General features: G+C 29.9%; 1 long non-coding RNA gene across 1 annotated transcript; it reads left to right on the top strand.

The window, feature by feature from the left end:
* The first annotated feature begins 2,446 nt into the window (after window positions 1-2,446).
* Window positions 2,447-4,206, top strand: LOC139855471 (uncharacterized). Its single transcript, XR_011761459.1, has 3 exons — window positions 2,447-2,799; window positions 3,385-3,445; window positions 3,538-4,206. It is a non-coding gene; the product is annotated as an uncharacterized lncRNA (long non-coding RNA).
* The last annotated feature ends 9,258 nt before the right edge of the window (window positions 4,207-13,464 follow it).

Raw genomic sequence — 13,464 nt, forward strand, 5'->3', positions numbered from 1 at the left:
ATTATTATTATTATCATTACTAATATTATTTTAGTATTATTATAATTACTATTTTAACCAACAAATGATATATATATATATATATATATATATATATATATATATATATATATAAATATATTTACACATAACATAATAAAATTTATATTTTTATCTATTTAGAATATATAAAATAAATATAAGAAACTTACATGTTATTAATATAAAAATGACATAACTAATAAATTTATATATATAAACTTATTCGATTACGAGTATATGTGTTAATATATATACTTGATATAGGTTCGTGAATCCGAGGTCAACTCTACATTTGTTCAATGCCGTCATATGCATATTTACTACAAACTATCGTATCGTATCGTGAGTTTTCGTAGCTCCCTTTTTATATATATTTTTGGGCTGAGAATACATGCGCAACTTTTATAACTGTTTTACGTTTAGACACAAGTACTCAAACTTTTATGCTATATACGTGCTTTGTCATGCTAAATCCCTGCTGTAATATCGTTAATTGCTGAGGTATAAGATGCAAGCTTAGTTATTGTGAGTAGCGCTACTGAGAGTGATGTCTCTAGTCAGTTGACCGTTGGTCTTTGACTACGTAATAATGATTCAACGACATGAATAACAAGTGTCACTGGGTAACTTTGTTTAGTCGCGATATTACAAACAGCAACTCTTTCGATTGATATATTTGGTATCAATCAACTTTAAACTTAAATCTTGTGGTCTAATGCTATACTGAACTATTGATTTATGATAAACCTATGAACTCACTCAACCTAGTGTTGACTTTTTAAAGCATGTTTATTCTCAGGTACTTAAATATTGCTTCCGCTGTATATCTGCTGCTTTGATGATGATTGCTTGCTATGCTTGGAGTCTTCATTACATATCATATCAATTAAAGACAATTAATGTTCTAAATACAATGTAATCTATTTATCTTCCGCTGCAAAACTCAATAAAACGTCTCATATAGAGTCGTTCTCGTTTATACAACTATGATTTGATATATAATTAGTCACAAATACCACAGGCCCTATTTGGGGGTGTGACATAACTTTTCAGAACGACTCGATACCCATTCGTAGCTCTTCGATTGAGTTTCGTTAAGGACTGTCGGTCCACTCCACCATTTACTATTGTAGACTTATTGATTTCGATACTTCAAATGAAATAGCCGGTTGCCCATTCAATTGCTTGCCAAACTTTGGAGCCCTAACCCGAAAATTTATTCCCATTGTTTCCGCAAAAAAGATCATTAATACTCCAACTTTGCGAATTTTAGAATTGGTTGTCATTCTATTTTAAAAGTGTAAATTAAAATATAAATTTAGAATTGTTTTTCCTTCTGCCTAGCTTTTATACCTTCTCGTACTCAATTTAAAATAATTAATTAAAATAATTTAAAATTATTTAATTTAATAATTAAAATAATTATTAATAAGATTTAATAATAATAATAATTAATTAATAAGATTTAATTTTATTTCAAAATTATTTAGATTAATGACATCACTCACCATTCTTAGATTTTTTCTTTTTCTTTTTAATTTTTTCTTAACAAAGGAATTAGCCTAATAATGACATCATCATTATATTCAAAATTATTTAATTTTAATAATTAAAATAATTATTAATAAGATTTAATAATTATAATTAATCAATAAGATTTAATTTTAATTCAATATTATTTAGATTAATGACATCACCTATCATTCTTAAAAAAAATTTCTTTTTCTTTTTATTTTTTTAACAAAGAAATTAGTCTAATAATGACATTATCATTATAGAATTTTAATATTAACTATAGATATGTGAACAACAGATTTACATAAATTACTGTTTTTATACTTATTATTCAAAATGAAATGGTAAAATATCTAGAAAATGCTAGAAAGACACACTCATGCCTACCGTGTCTTTTTTCTTAGGCAAGAATATAAGAAGATTAAAGTAATTATTATTATCCTAATATACTATTAGACAAATTGTCACTGTAGTTAACGTCCTTACATGTCATTTGATAATTTTTTATTTTCTATTTCTCTTTTTAAGCCAATCAGAAAGTAGTGAACATCCTTACATGTCATTTGACAATTTTTTATTTTCTATTTCTCTTTTTAAGCCAATCATTGTCACTGTAGTTAACGTCCTTACATGTCATTTGATAATTTTTTATTTTCTATTTCTCTTTTTAAGCCAATCAGAAAGTAGTGAACATCCTTACATGTCATTTGACAATTTTTTATTTTCTATTTCTCTTTTTAAGCCAATCAGAAATATACAGATAATGCTCAAGAAAAGTAAAATGTCAAAATTACCCTTCATTTTTGAAGAAATTACCTTACATCTCTTGACACACTTCACATACTCTGCCACTCAAAATACAGACTACTTAATCTCTCTCTATTCTCCCAACTTTCTCAACCTCCCCCATTTTTCTCATAGGTCATACTTAAAATTTATGGATCTTTGTTTTCAAAGTGATCATCTTTGCCTGCATGAGATTCATGAAAGAAGTTTTCCCTTTTCCTTATCATTGTCGGCTAAACTAGAATCGTTGAGTGAATGTTGTCTTTTTTCAAAATCAGCTTGAGATTCAACCACTACAATCGAACGACGTTGTCGACAGAAATTAGGGTTTCAGTCGCCGCTTTAATTTTGGTCGTCAGATTTGTGTAGAAAATTAGGGTTTCGTTTGATTAATTAGGGTTTGAGGCAATCCAACTAAAACCATTATCCTCGTTGTTGTAGTCATCGAAGAATAAGAATTATACGTGTTTGCTTATTGTAAGTTTTTTGAAATATTAAGTTTTTTGCTTGCTGTTTCGAATGATTTTGATGTTTATATTTATGTTTTTCCGAGCTTATACGAACTGTTAATGCCTACATATAACAATTGTAAGTGTTTTCGATATATTTTTTTTAGTTTTTATATTAATTGGACAATATTTAATTGCGAGTGTTTGCGATGATTATAGACGATTGGAACCATGATTTAGAGTTATAATTCTTCGATTGTTTACGGTGCATTGCTCTAATAAAGGAAAAGAAGTTAATAGAGTATTGTGTATACTTCACTAATCATGAAGTTTAACTGTCAGGGAGCATTAAGTGGGTTTACAAGCCCTTTATTTTTTGATTTATCGCATCTCTGGTGGGTATATAATGTTGTGGTTGCTCATGAAAAAGGAGTAATTGAGTTTTTCATTTAGCATGTGGTAAACATTAAGAAAGGTAACATGAAACTTTAATGAGTTATTAACTAGGTTATAATAAATAATTTGTCTTGCTACACCCACCTTTGGTTTAATAAGTTTTAGGTCTAATTTTGCCATATGTTTAATGAGTTTTCAGTATAAATAACAGATTCAGTTTGTGTTGAAGGTTGTTTCAGTATGTTGTGGAACATAAATCGCAAATCAATAGTGATAGTGTAAGTTGCTCTTTCTCTCGGCTGCACTTTTGACACGCCCCTTTAACACTAAATGACTAAATATTTGTTGCTTTTCTGTGTCTTTGTAACAGTCAAGACTCAAGAGGCATTATGGACGTTATTCGATCAACATAACACTTGCACCTGGGACAAGTAGGGAATGCTACTTTTAAACACAGTTCATTTTGATTGACATTGGTAATGCGTTGCAACTACTTGATAGTTGAAAAGGTTAGTTTTTGTTCAATACATGCTTATCGAACTCAGGTTTTGTAGATTGTTGATGAAGACCTGCTGAAAATGCGTGTTAGTATGTTGTTTGTAATCTTAATCTTAGATGCCTCTTTAGGACCCTGATGAAACAGTGCAAATGTTATCGTTGAAATGTCTTCACAGAATCATGATTTTAGCAATGATGGTGATGATAGTACGAGCACAAATATTGGTCAATTTGAAATTACGAGAAGCCGAAATTTTCGTTCATTATTTGTTGGGTTTGATATAGAGAGATTGAAGAACTAACTTGGTGTTTCATAAGTAGTTTAATAATTTCAAGTAATTTATGTTTTAATTATGTAATGAGCAACTCATATTTTATTATTTGATCGGTTGTGTTACTAAATTTTCTAAACCCTGAAAGTATGAACACATGACATGTACTGTACTAATGTGTTTACTTAGATCATTAGCTTTTTTTTTTTTTTATGTAATTGTGTATGTTTCAAATGAGTTAATTTCACATGGTTCGTGTTGATATTTCTTTTTGTAGCAGTGTGCAGAGGACTTTACGTATGTCGAAGACTATCGCTTGCAAAATGGCGCGGCAACGCGCGCACCCTTTACTAGTTATGATCTAAAGATCAGACTTTACTAGTATTTAGATTCTTTAAGGGAAGTGATATTTTCACATTGATTTTTGATACATCCACCATTAATTTAGCTAACTACCCAAAATGCCCTTTTGTTTTGCTTTCTTTTTCTAAATTAGTTTTAACCATACGCCGTCTGTAGTTCAGTACATCCATTGCAATCTCTTTCAAATTGCATACCAATTTGTTTTTCTCTAAGAAACTTTTATCATGCATATAAATCACTCCATAAGATTAAACTGTATTTACTTAATAATTATAATTAAAGAGTAAATCAAAAACCAAACTTTAAATATATATTAAAACAAACATTTACATGTTTTGTTTCATAATCATCATAAAATATTTTCACTCCCGAACTTTGTAGCAAAAAATTACATATTATCATCATTTAATTGAATTTTAAGTTATCCTACATACCTTAAGGTTCCGTTCCCAAGATTTTTATTAAAAGAAATGAAGTGAAAGGGAAGCAAGTGAAAGGGAAGGGGAGTCGTATTGGAAGGAAGAGGAAGAAGGGAAATTAGGCTAAAATTATCAATCACCTCCCTTTCCTTTCTTTCTGCTCAAAAACTCAGGAACACCAAAAAGCATAATTTTTTTCTAGCATTTTTTCCTTTCTCTCCATAATACAACTCTGGAACAGAGTGTTTATCTTAATCATTTCCGGTATCCGATCAACTGAGTAGAAAGAAATGAGTGAGAAGTGAAAGAGACGAACATTGAGTTAGGAAGACAGAGATTAAAGAATGTACACGGAAGTAGTCAAAATCTAACTCAAATAATAAAAGGAGAAATATAAAGTTAATTAAAAGGGCATTTTAGGTACTTATATGAAAAAGTGGTATCAACTCCCATTCTCTAATCTAACCGGAAAATACGGCGTCTTTAATAAGAAGTAGAAGACTCTCTTAATGATGCAACCGTTCAGATTGGTTTGATAAATAATAATATGTCACTTTTTAGAAAAAGTAACGGACAAAAGCTTCGTGTTTAACTATTTAAAAACTATAATGAAATTATTAGCATGGGTGTATATGTACTACATTTTGCGTACCATTTTGTCGATTGTTTATAGTACAATAATGCATTAAAAATGCCTTTATTAAGTCGAATTATGGCCGACACTTCCTTCAAGTTGGTTGTGTTCAGTGGCGGATCCTGAAATTCTATTTGACGGGGGCAAATTTTTTTCCACTAAAATGAATTACTAAACTATCATCGTATGAAACATCGTCAGGTCGTTAATATAATTGTTGATATTGATCAATAAATAATATAATACTTTAAAATGAATAACCTATAACATCTACTTTCTACTATTATTTAGAGTTTTCGAAACGATAAATTTTTCTTATTTATAAAAATATAAAATATTAAATTATAAACTCGATAGCAAATAAAATTTTGATTTTGTAAATGTTGATATAAATAAAACTTTTATTATTAGGAGACAGTATTTAGAAGAAAAAAAATATATATTTTAGTTATATGGACATCGAATCAAATTAAATTAGTTATAAGAATATCACATCAAATTTAAATTAGTTACATTTAAGTTCAAGGTGTACACTCCGTATTTTTATACCAATAATAAATAATAAAATATAAGGCTTGGATTGGTAACTTGTAAAATGTTGAAGGTCATTCTAATTATATTTAATTTAAGTGAGGGACTAAAGAAACAACTAATTAAAAAGTAAAGTAGGAGTAACAAACTTATCTTCTCCATTTGGAGTATTTATCTTCTAAAGTACTTTTCACCTACAACTAAGTTTTTAATTAATTTTTATTAAGTGATAGAGCTGTATTGGATATGAGGCAAATCAAAATGCTAAAAATCTTACATTTAAATTGAGTGAACCATGGGGGTCTGACCCCATATGACCCATACTCCCTTCGCCCCTGGTTGCATTGGTGGTACACCACCTTATTGGTGGTGGTCATTGACTGTTGACGACTTCGTAGCTTTCAACCTCCGTTGGGTAGTTGGGTGGCCAACCACCCTATTGGTGGTAGTTGCTCATTGTTAACAGAAACCGTGGAGGTATGGTTCCAGAGTTAGGTGTGGCCGTGTGGGGCAGGCTTTTTGCGGATGGTATCACTTTTGTAGCAGCTCGTGAAATTTCATGGCAGTTGAATTTTTTATCTTATTTGATTTCAACAATTCAGCAGGCTTCGACGTCCACCTGATGGTTCGGTATTTTGTCGGGAATGAGTTAGGTGCTTCCAGTTTAGTATTTGTAGATTGTTAGATGACCTTGTTAACTATTTTATCCACCATGTTGGTGATTAAGTGTTTATTTGTGTTAAAATAAGCAATCTAATTATATATTTCAAGCAATATTCATGTACTTAAAGTAAGGTTGAGCATATGCAGGTTGCTGGTGATATAAGAAGATGTCCAGTTTCTGTAGCTGAATGTTGCTGTTTTGTTCCTGTCAGCTGATCATGTTTTACAGTGGTTGAAGGCACAAATTCTTTGTGAATCACATATCACTCTTATATAAGTAACATACCTGGCATGGGGCTTTATATTAGTGATATACAGGTGGGACATAGTTGAGTTTGTGTTAAACAATGAGAGGCCTGTTGACAAAGATTAAAAAGTTCAAGGGATAAAACAGTCGATCCACCAAAGTTAAAGTTGAGGGGTCTGGTTGTCATTCTCTCATTTTATCTCTGTATAAATAGATCAAGTTAGGGTTTTCAGTCATAATAACTGTATCATTCTCATACGATTCATCTTTGTCCTCTCTCATTGTTTTTGGTATTGTGATTGATGAAAGTATTTCGTATGCCCGAGAGACATATTAAATTAATGTGGCTAACATGTTATGATCCAAGTCGGGTCATACCCAATAACAAACTTACCGACACCTTATATGTATTCATTCTAACGGTTGGATTGTTAAATGAATACACGACACTTGAACTTTAGAAAAATCGGTTTTCTAAATTATGATCACTTGAGAAAATTATTTGGATAATTTATATGTGTTGTGGATTTAATTATTTATAGGTTTAAATAATTATGTTGTATTTCATAAAATGGTTTATGAAATAATTACAAATAACAAATACATGCTTATTTTATACAAGTTTTATAAAATAAATATAAGTTTTATAAAATAAAACTTGTTATAAAATACACATGTGGTGTGCAGAATTTTGGTCTCCAAGATACCACACCCATGCTTGTTTTTGTTGATTTTAAGACAACACAAGTGCCAAGGGACATGCCTATTAGTTTACAAAGGACCTTGACTCAAAGTGAGCTTGCAATATACATTTAAACTTACAAAAAAAACTGCATAATCCTCTAAAACTCAGCTGCTGGTGCCGTGGCCTTTTGGTAGCTAAAAGGGGTTCAAAGTTTGGTTTTTGCAAGCAACATTCAAGTGTAATTAAATCCTAACCAAAGCTAGGGTGTTGGTGCACAAGTTTGGGGTATAACTACTTGAGGTTTCATAGTTTTGGAGCTCCATTCATCATCATCTTCATCATCATCTACCAACAAGCTAGGAGAAGGTATATACACTTTTCTTACTTGTAGTTTGTAAGTATGTTTCACAACTTGATCCTAATTGGGATTTAACTTTAATTGGTTAAAGATTAACAAGTTCAATTGGTAATGATTTCATGCTTCCGCTTATATTTGATTCTTAAAAGGTTTTAAGTATTATGAAACTTGTTAAATCCCTACAATGGTATCTAGAGCCGAAGTTGTTGAAATATGCTTCGAGATGATTTATAAAATCCACTATATTTTTGCATTTTATGAACATGCATGCAAGTAAAATGCAAAAACTTTGATTTTTGGGTGGGTTCATATGTTGGCCGAATTTTGGAGGTTCCATATAGGTTTGGAACTTGCCATTTGGTCAATTTTAGTTGTATGTTGTTGTTCACAATCATAGCCAAGACCTTGTGTTTGAATGGATGTTTGTTTGGTTGATTTATTATTCATTCATTTGGTTTGTAATAATATTTATTCAATTGGTTTGTAATAATATTATTTTGGTTATGTAATTTATTTTATATTTGGCATGTAAAATAGATTAGGTTGTATTTCATTTTCTAGACAAAATGTATTAGGATATATTTTGTAAAATGATGAAGATGATGAAGACTTGAAGAACACAAGAAGAAGCATTTGGATGCAATATTAAGTGGGAGATTTAAAATCTCCTACTTTGTGTTATTACCCTTAACCGGTGGCATTTGTTTTCGGCTAAACAAATGTCTACCAAAAATGGCTTGATTGTGAACATATGATTTTGCATGCGTGGTTGTTTTGTATGATTATGTGGATTGTATGTTTGTATGCTACAAGTTAATCGCACAAGTTAACAACAAACTAAAATGGCAATTTAAATTGGTTAAATTTGACATTATTAACGACATGCAAAACGTCAATTTAAATGGTTAAATTAAAAACGGCTAAAAGGACATTAATAATCGGTTATTAAGAACATGATAAGGATCATACATATAAAATGGTTTATATCAAAGTAATAAAATTGGCTTTATTACACAACATGAAAATGGATTTCAAATAAACTATACACTAAATGCATGTTGGTGTATGGTGCAAAAGTTTTCTCAAACTAGAATTAATGAAAACTTAAAATCCCTTATTAACAAGGCAAACAAGTTAAACGCCATCCTTTTGTGGAAACACTTAGACGTATTAGGAAACTCTTGGTGGGATAAAGGTCACCTAACCGTCATGAGCGAACTAATATGAATAAGGTACACTTCGCATACATGTGGGATAAAGGTCACCTAACCACTTGTATGTTAAGTCTACATATTTACACAAGTAGGACGACTTGATTTGGGAATCATGAACTTAGGGTCACCGAAGCATGATGAACAAATAGGCGTTGATGGGATAAATATGCCATGCAAAAGGATTGCATGATCCCATAACTTAGAAGTTGCAAAAGGATTGCAATTGTCATATAATGACTACCTAGCTAAACCAAATAACGGGATAAAGGTCACCTAACCAAAATTTGATTTACCGTTGGATTCTAATATTTAATAAGTCAATTAAAATTTAAAAGGGTATTGAATGTTAAATTAAAATCAATACTTAAACGAACTTTGTTAATTTTGTAGATGGCCGCCAATAACAACAACAACATTCCAAACGCACCACTTAACCTGAACCACCTATCATTAAGGTCTCTCTTAGAGAAAGACAAACTCAACCATACAAACTTTATGGATTGGTTCCGCAATCTTCGGATTGTCCTCAAACAAGAGGATAAAATGTATGTGCTTGAGGACCCCATTCCCGATCAACCGGATGAGAATGATGTGGAGGCAATGGCCTCTTACGATAAGTATTGCCACGACTCCCTTCAAGTCTCATGCTTAATGCTTGGGACTATGATTCCCGAACTCCAAAAGGATTTCGAGCATCATAGTGCATACGACATGATAACGCAATTGAAGGAGATGTTCCTTCAACAAGCGCGTGTCGAGCTCTTCAAAACGGTTCGGGCGCTACATGCTTGTCGTATGGACGATACCCAATCGGTTTCATCTTATGTACTTAAGATGAAAAGCCTTATCGATCGTGCTAACCGTCTTAACCTAAACATATCTAATGAGTTAGCCACCGATCTTATCCTTAACTCCCTATCAAAAAGGTTTGATCAATTTGTAATTAATTACAATATGAATGGGATGGATAAGAGCATAGGTGAGCTTCACGGTATGCTTAGAACGGCCGAAACTAGCATGGGCAAAAGGGCTTTACCCGTGTTAGCAATCGATCAAGGTGGATCCAAAGGTAACGCCTCTAAGCCAAAGGTGGCTAAGAGGAAAGGACCCGCCCATCAAGGCAAAGGGAAGGGGAAGATGGTTACCCCAACCAAGAACAAGGCTAAGAAGCAAAAGGTAGCCGAGAAGGCAAACCCCAAGGAAGACCCATGTTTCGGTTGCGGTGAGATGGGTCATTGGAAACGAAACTGTCCGGTCTACCTTAAGGAGTTGAAGGAGAAGAGGGATGCGGGGCAAACCTCAGGTAATATATATATGGTATATATAGAGCTTAGTATTACTTCTTCTAATACATGGGTATTAGACACGGGATGTGGAACTCATATTTGCAATTCTTTGCAGGGGTTCAAAAGAAGTAACAAGCAAACGGGAACATCAAGTCTCTTCATGGGGAATGGAGCTAAAGTGCAAGTGAAAGCTCAAGGAGACTTTGTGTTAAAACTTCCAAGTGGCTTGGAACTTATTTTGAATGATGTTTTGTATGCACCCGACTTATGTCGAAACATTATTTCTGTTTCCCGTTTGAAACAATGTGGTTTTAATCCTAATTTTGTTAATGATGATATCCACTTTTATTTAGATAATGTATTCTATTTCAAGGCTTCACCTTCAAATGGAATTTATGAATTGGTTCACGATAACACATTATCTAGTAGCTCAATGTACCATACAAGCACCAAGAAACTCAAAAGGGATTTGAGTGATTCCTACTTATGGCATTGTCGCCTTGGTCACATAAACAAGAACCGAATGCATACACTTCAAAAGAATGGACTTTTGAAATCAAATGAAATGGATTCGTTTGATGTATGTGAATCTTGTTTACAAGGCAAGATGACTAAAGCACCTTTCAAAGGGACTTATGAAAGGGCTAAAGATTTATTGGGATTAATACATTCGGATGTATGTGGACCCTTTAAACCCATGACTAGGAATGGTGAAAGATACTTTGTGTGATGACCCGGGAATTTCCGACCAAATTTAAACATAATCTTATATGATTCGACTCGATAAGCAAAGTCTATTAAACCGAGTCTCATTATGTTTGAACTATTTCATGATAACATTTGACCTTTAACTATTTCCGACGATTCACGAACCTTTAATTGTAACTAAGAATGTAAATATAAATAATTATATATAAAACTAATTATATTAGTATTAATGAACTATTAAGTAATTTTGTTATTATAAAAGATAACATTTAATAACTAAAGATTTTCATTTTGAATATATATAGTATATTGTATATAAATGATTCAAACATATTTTACCAACGTTATCAAAATATTAAATGTACAATGTTATACTTTGTAGTTAATTGTTTAATATACATAATTAATCATCTACTCAACATTTAAAACATGATTTTATATATATGGTAGTATACATATATACATAAATATAACTATATATATATGATTTTATACATAATTATTATATTATATATATGTAGAAATTTATAATATATCTATGATGAAATAATGTACTATTTTAATAAATATATATAATACTTACATATATAAAAAATTTATATTTTTCATAATTACATACATAAGTATAATATAATTAGTATGTAAATAAATATTATAATATATTTATATTAAAATGCATAAATATATAATATTCAGTATATGTTACAATACATATTACATAATTATTAAATATTACATAATAATAGATGATATTAATAAATTAAATTTAAATACAAATATGGTTGTTGTAGTAATGTTATTTGTATCGTCAAATATCAATATTTGTATTCATAATATCATTTTATATCATATAAAGATGAAATTGGATGTATAAATTAGATTATTATTACTAATATTATTATTATCGATAAAATATTAATATTATCATAATTAGTATGGTATTATTATTATTATTATTATTATTATTATTATTATTATCATTTTTACAATTATTATTATCATTAATATTATATTTATCATTATTATTAATTTTATTAATATTATTAGATATTAATAGTATTGTTATTATATATTATTATTATTAATTAAAAAAAACAGTAGGGATCTATCTTATACGCTTGACCTCTGTATCCTTTATCTCTATTATTATTATTTTTTTTGTTTCTTTCCTGCTCCAAACTCGTGAACCTGTGTTGACATTTTCTCCATTTTTTATCAACCGATCTCTATTATTACAAAATGATTATGTATAATTGCAAATCAAATAAAAAGGAAATCCAATGGGATTAAAGAGCACAGCGATATTTTTTTTTTCTTCTTCTCTGCACGCTCCAATTTTTTTTCTCTTAATTCAATTTCGAATAAAGTTTCAAAATCTAAAAATGCAGAAAGGTTAGAAATCTTTCTTTGAATCTATCTGCAAAATCTCAACTCTCAAATCTTTATATCGATCTTGAATTTTGAAGTCAAAGTTTAGTTTAAAAAAAGTCAACAATTGTTCTTGAGACAAATTCGCGTTCGTGTATATGTTTCTGATCAAATTGACGATTCCAGTAGTTTTTATACATGTTTAGAAAACTATTTCGTGTTATAAACATTATCTATAATGTTATCTATTACGAAATCAATTTTTTTTGTTTTGTTCCAAGAACCGACGCTGCAGTAGGCCTTTAGTGTTTTTTTTTTTTTTATTTTAGAACCCAAATTATTTTTTTTTCTGTAATGTTTTGAAGCTTTAAAAGGAACCCTGATTTTTTTTTTTTTTTTTGGTTATTGATGTTTTGTTGAACCCATGAGACTTGTGGAGAAGAAGAGGAATAGAAGAAAAACAGTTTATATATAAAATTTAAATTCGATATTAGTACAGAGAATCAGAATTGGTGGGATGGTCGAGAGTGTTTGCGTGTGAGCATGTGGTCACGAGATCGAGTCCAGAGGACGGTAGTTTTTTTTTTTTTTTTTTTTGAAACTCTTTTCATGTGAGGTAGTTTTCTTTTCTAATTTTATTATTGTTATTATATATTAATTATTATTAGTATTATTATTATTATTGTGATTGTTTTGATTGTTATTGTTATTGTTATTATTAGTATCATACTTGTTATCATATTTGAAAGTATTATAGACATTACTATTATTATTATGATAGGTATTAATAATATTATTATTAGTAATAAACTTATCATTTTAGTATTTTATCATCATTAGGATTATGATTATCATTATTATTATTATGAAGGAAATAAAAATATATTATTATCATCAATATTAGAATTTGTACCGGTTTATAAATAATAGTATCATCAGTACATTTACAATTAATAATATCATATTTATCAGTATCATCATTAATATTTACTAGTATTATTATGATTATCATTTATCATTTTATAAATATTAGAACCCTTATTATTAACAT

Source organism: Rutidosis leptorrhynchoides, chromosome 6 (genome assembly GCF_046630445.1).
Source record: "Rutidosis leptorrhynchoides isolate AG116_Rl617_1_P2 chromosome 6, CSIRO_AGI_Rlap_v1, whole genome shotgun sequence".
In the NCBI taxonomy this organism is placed as follows: Eukaryota; Viridiplantae; Streptophyta; class Magnoliopsida; order Asterales; family Asteraceae; genus Rutidosis; species Rutidosis leptorrhynchoides.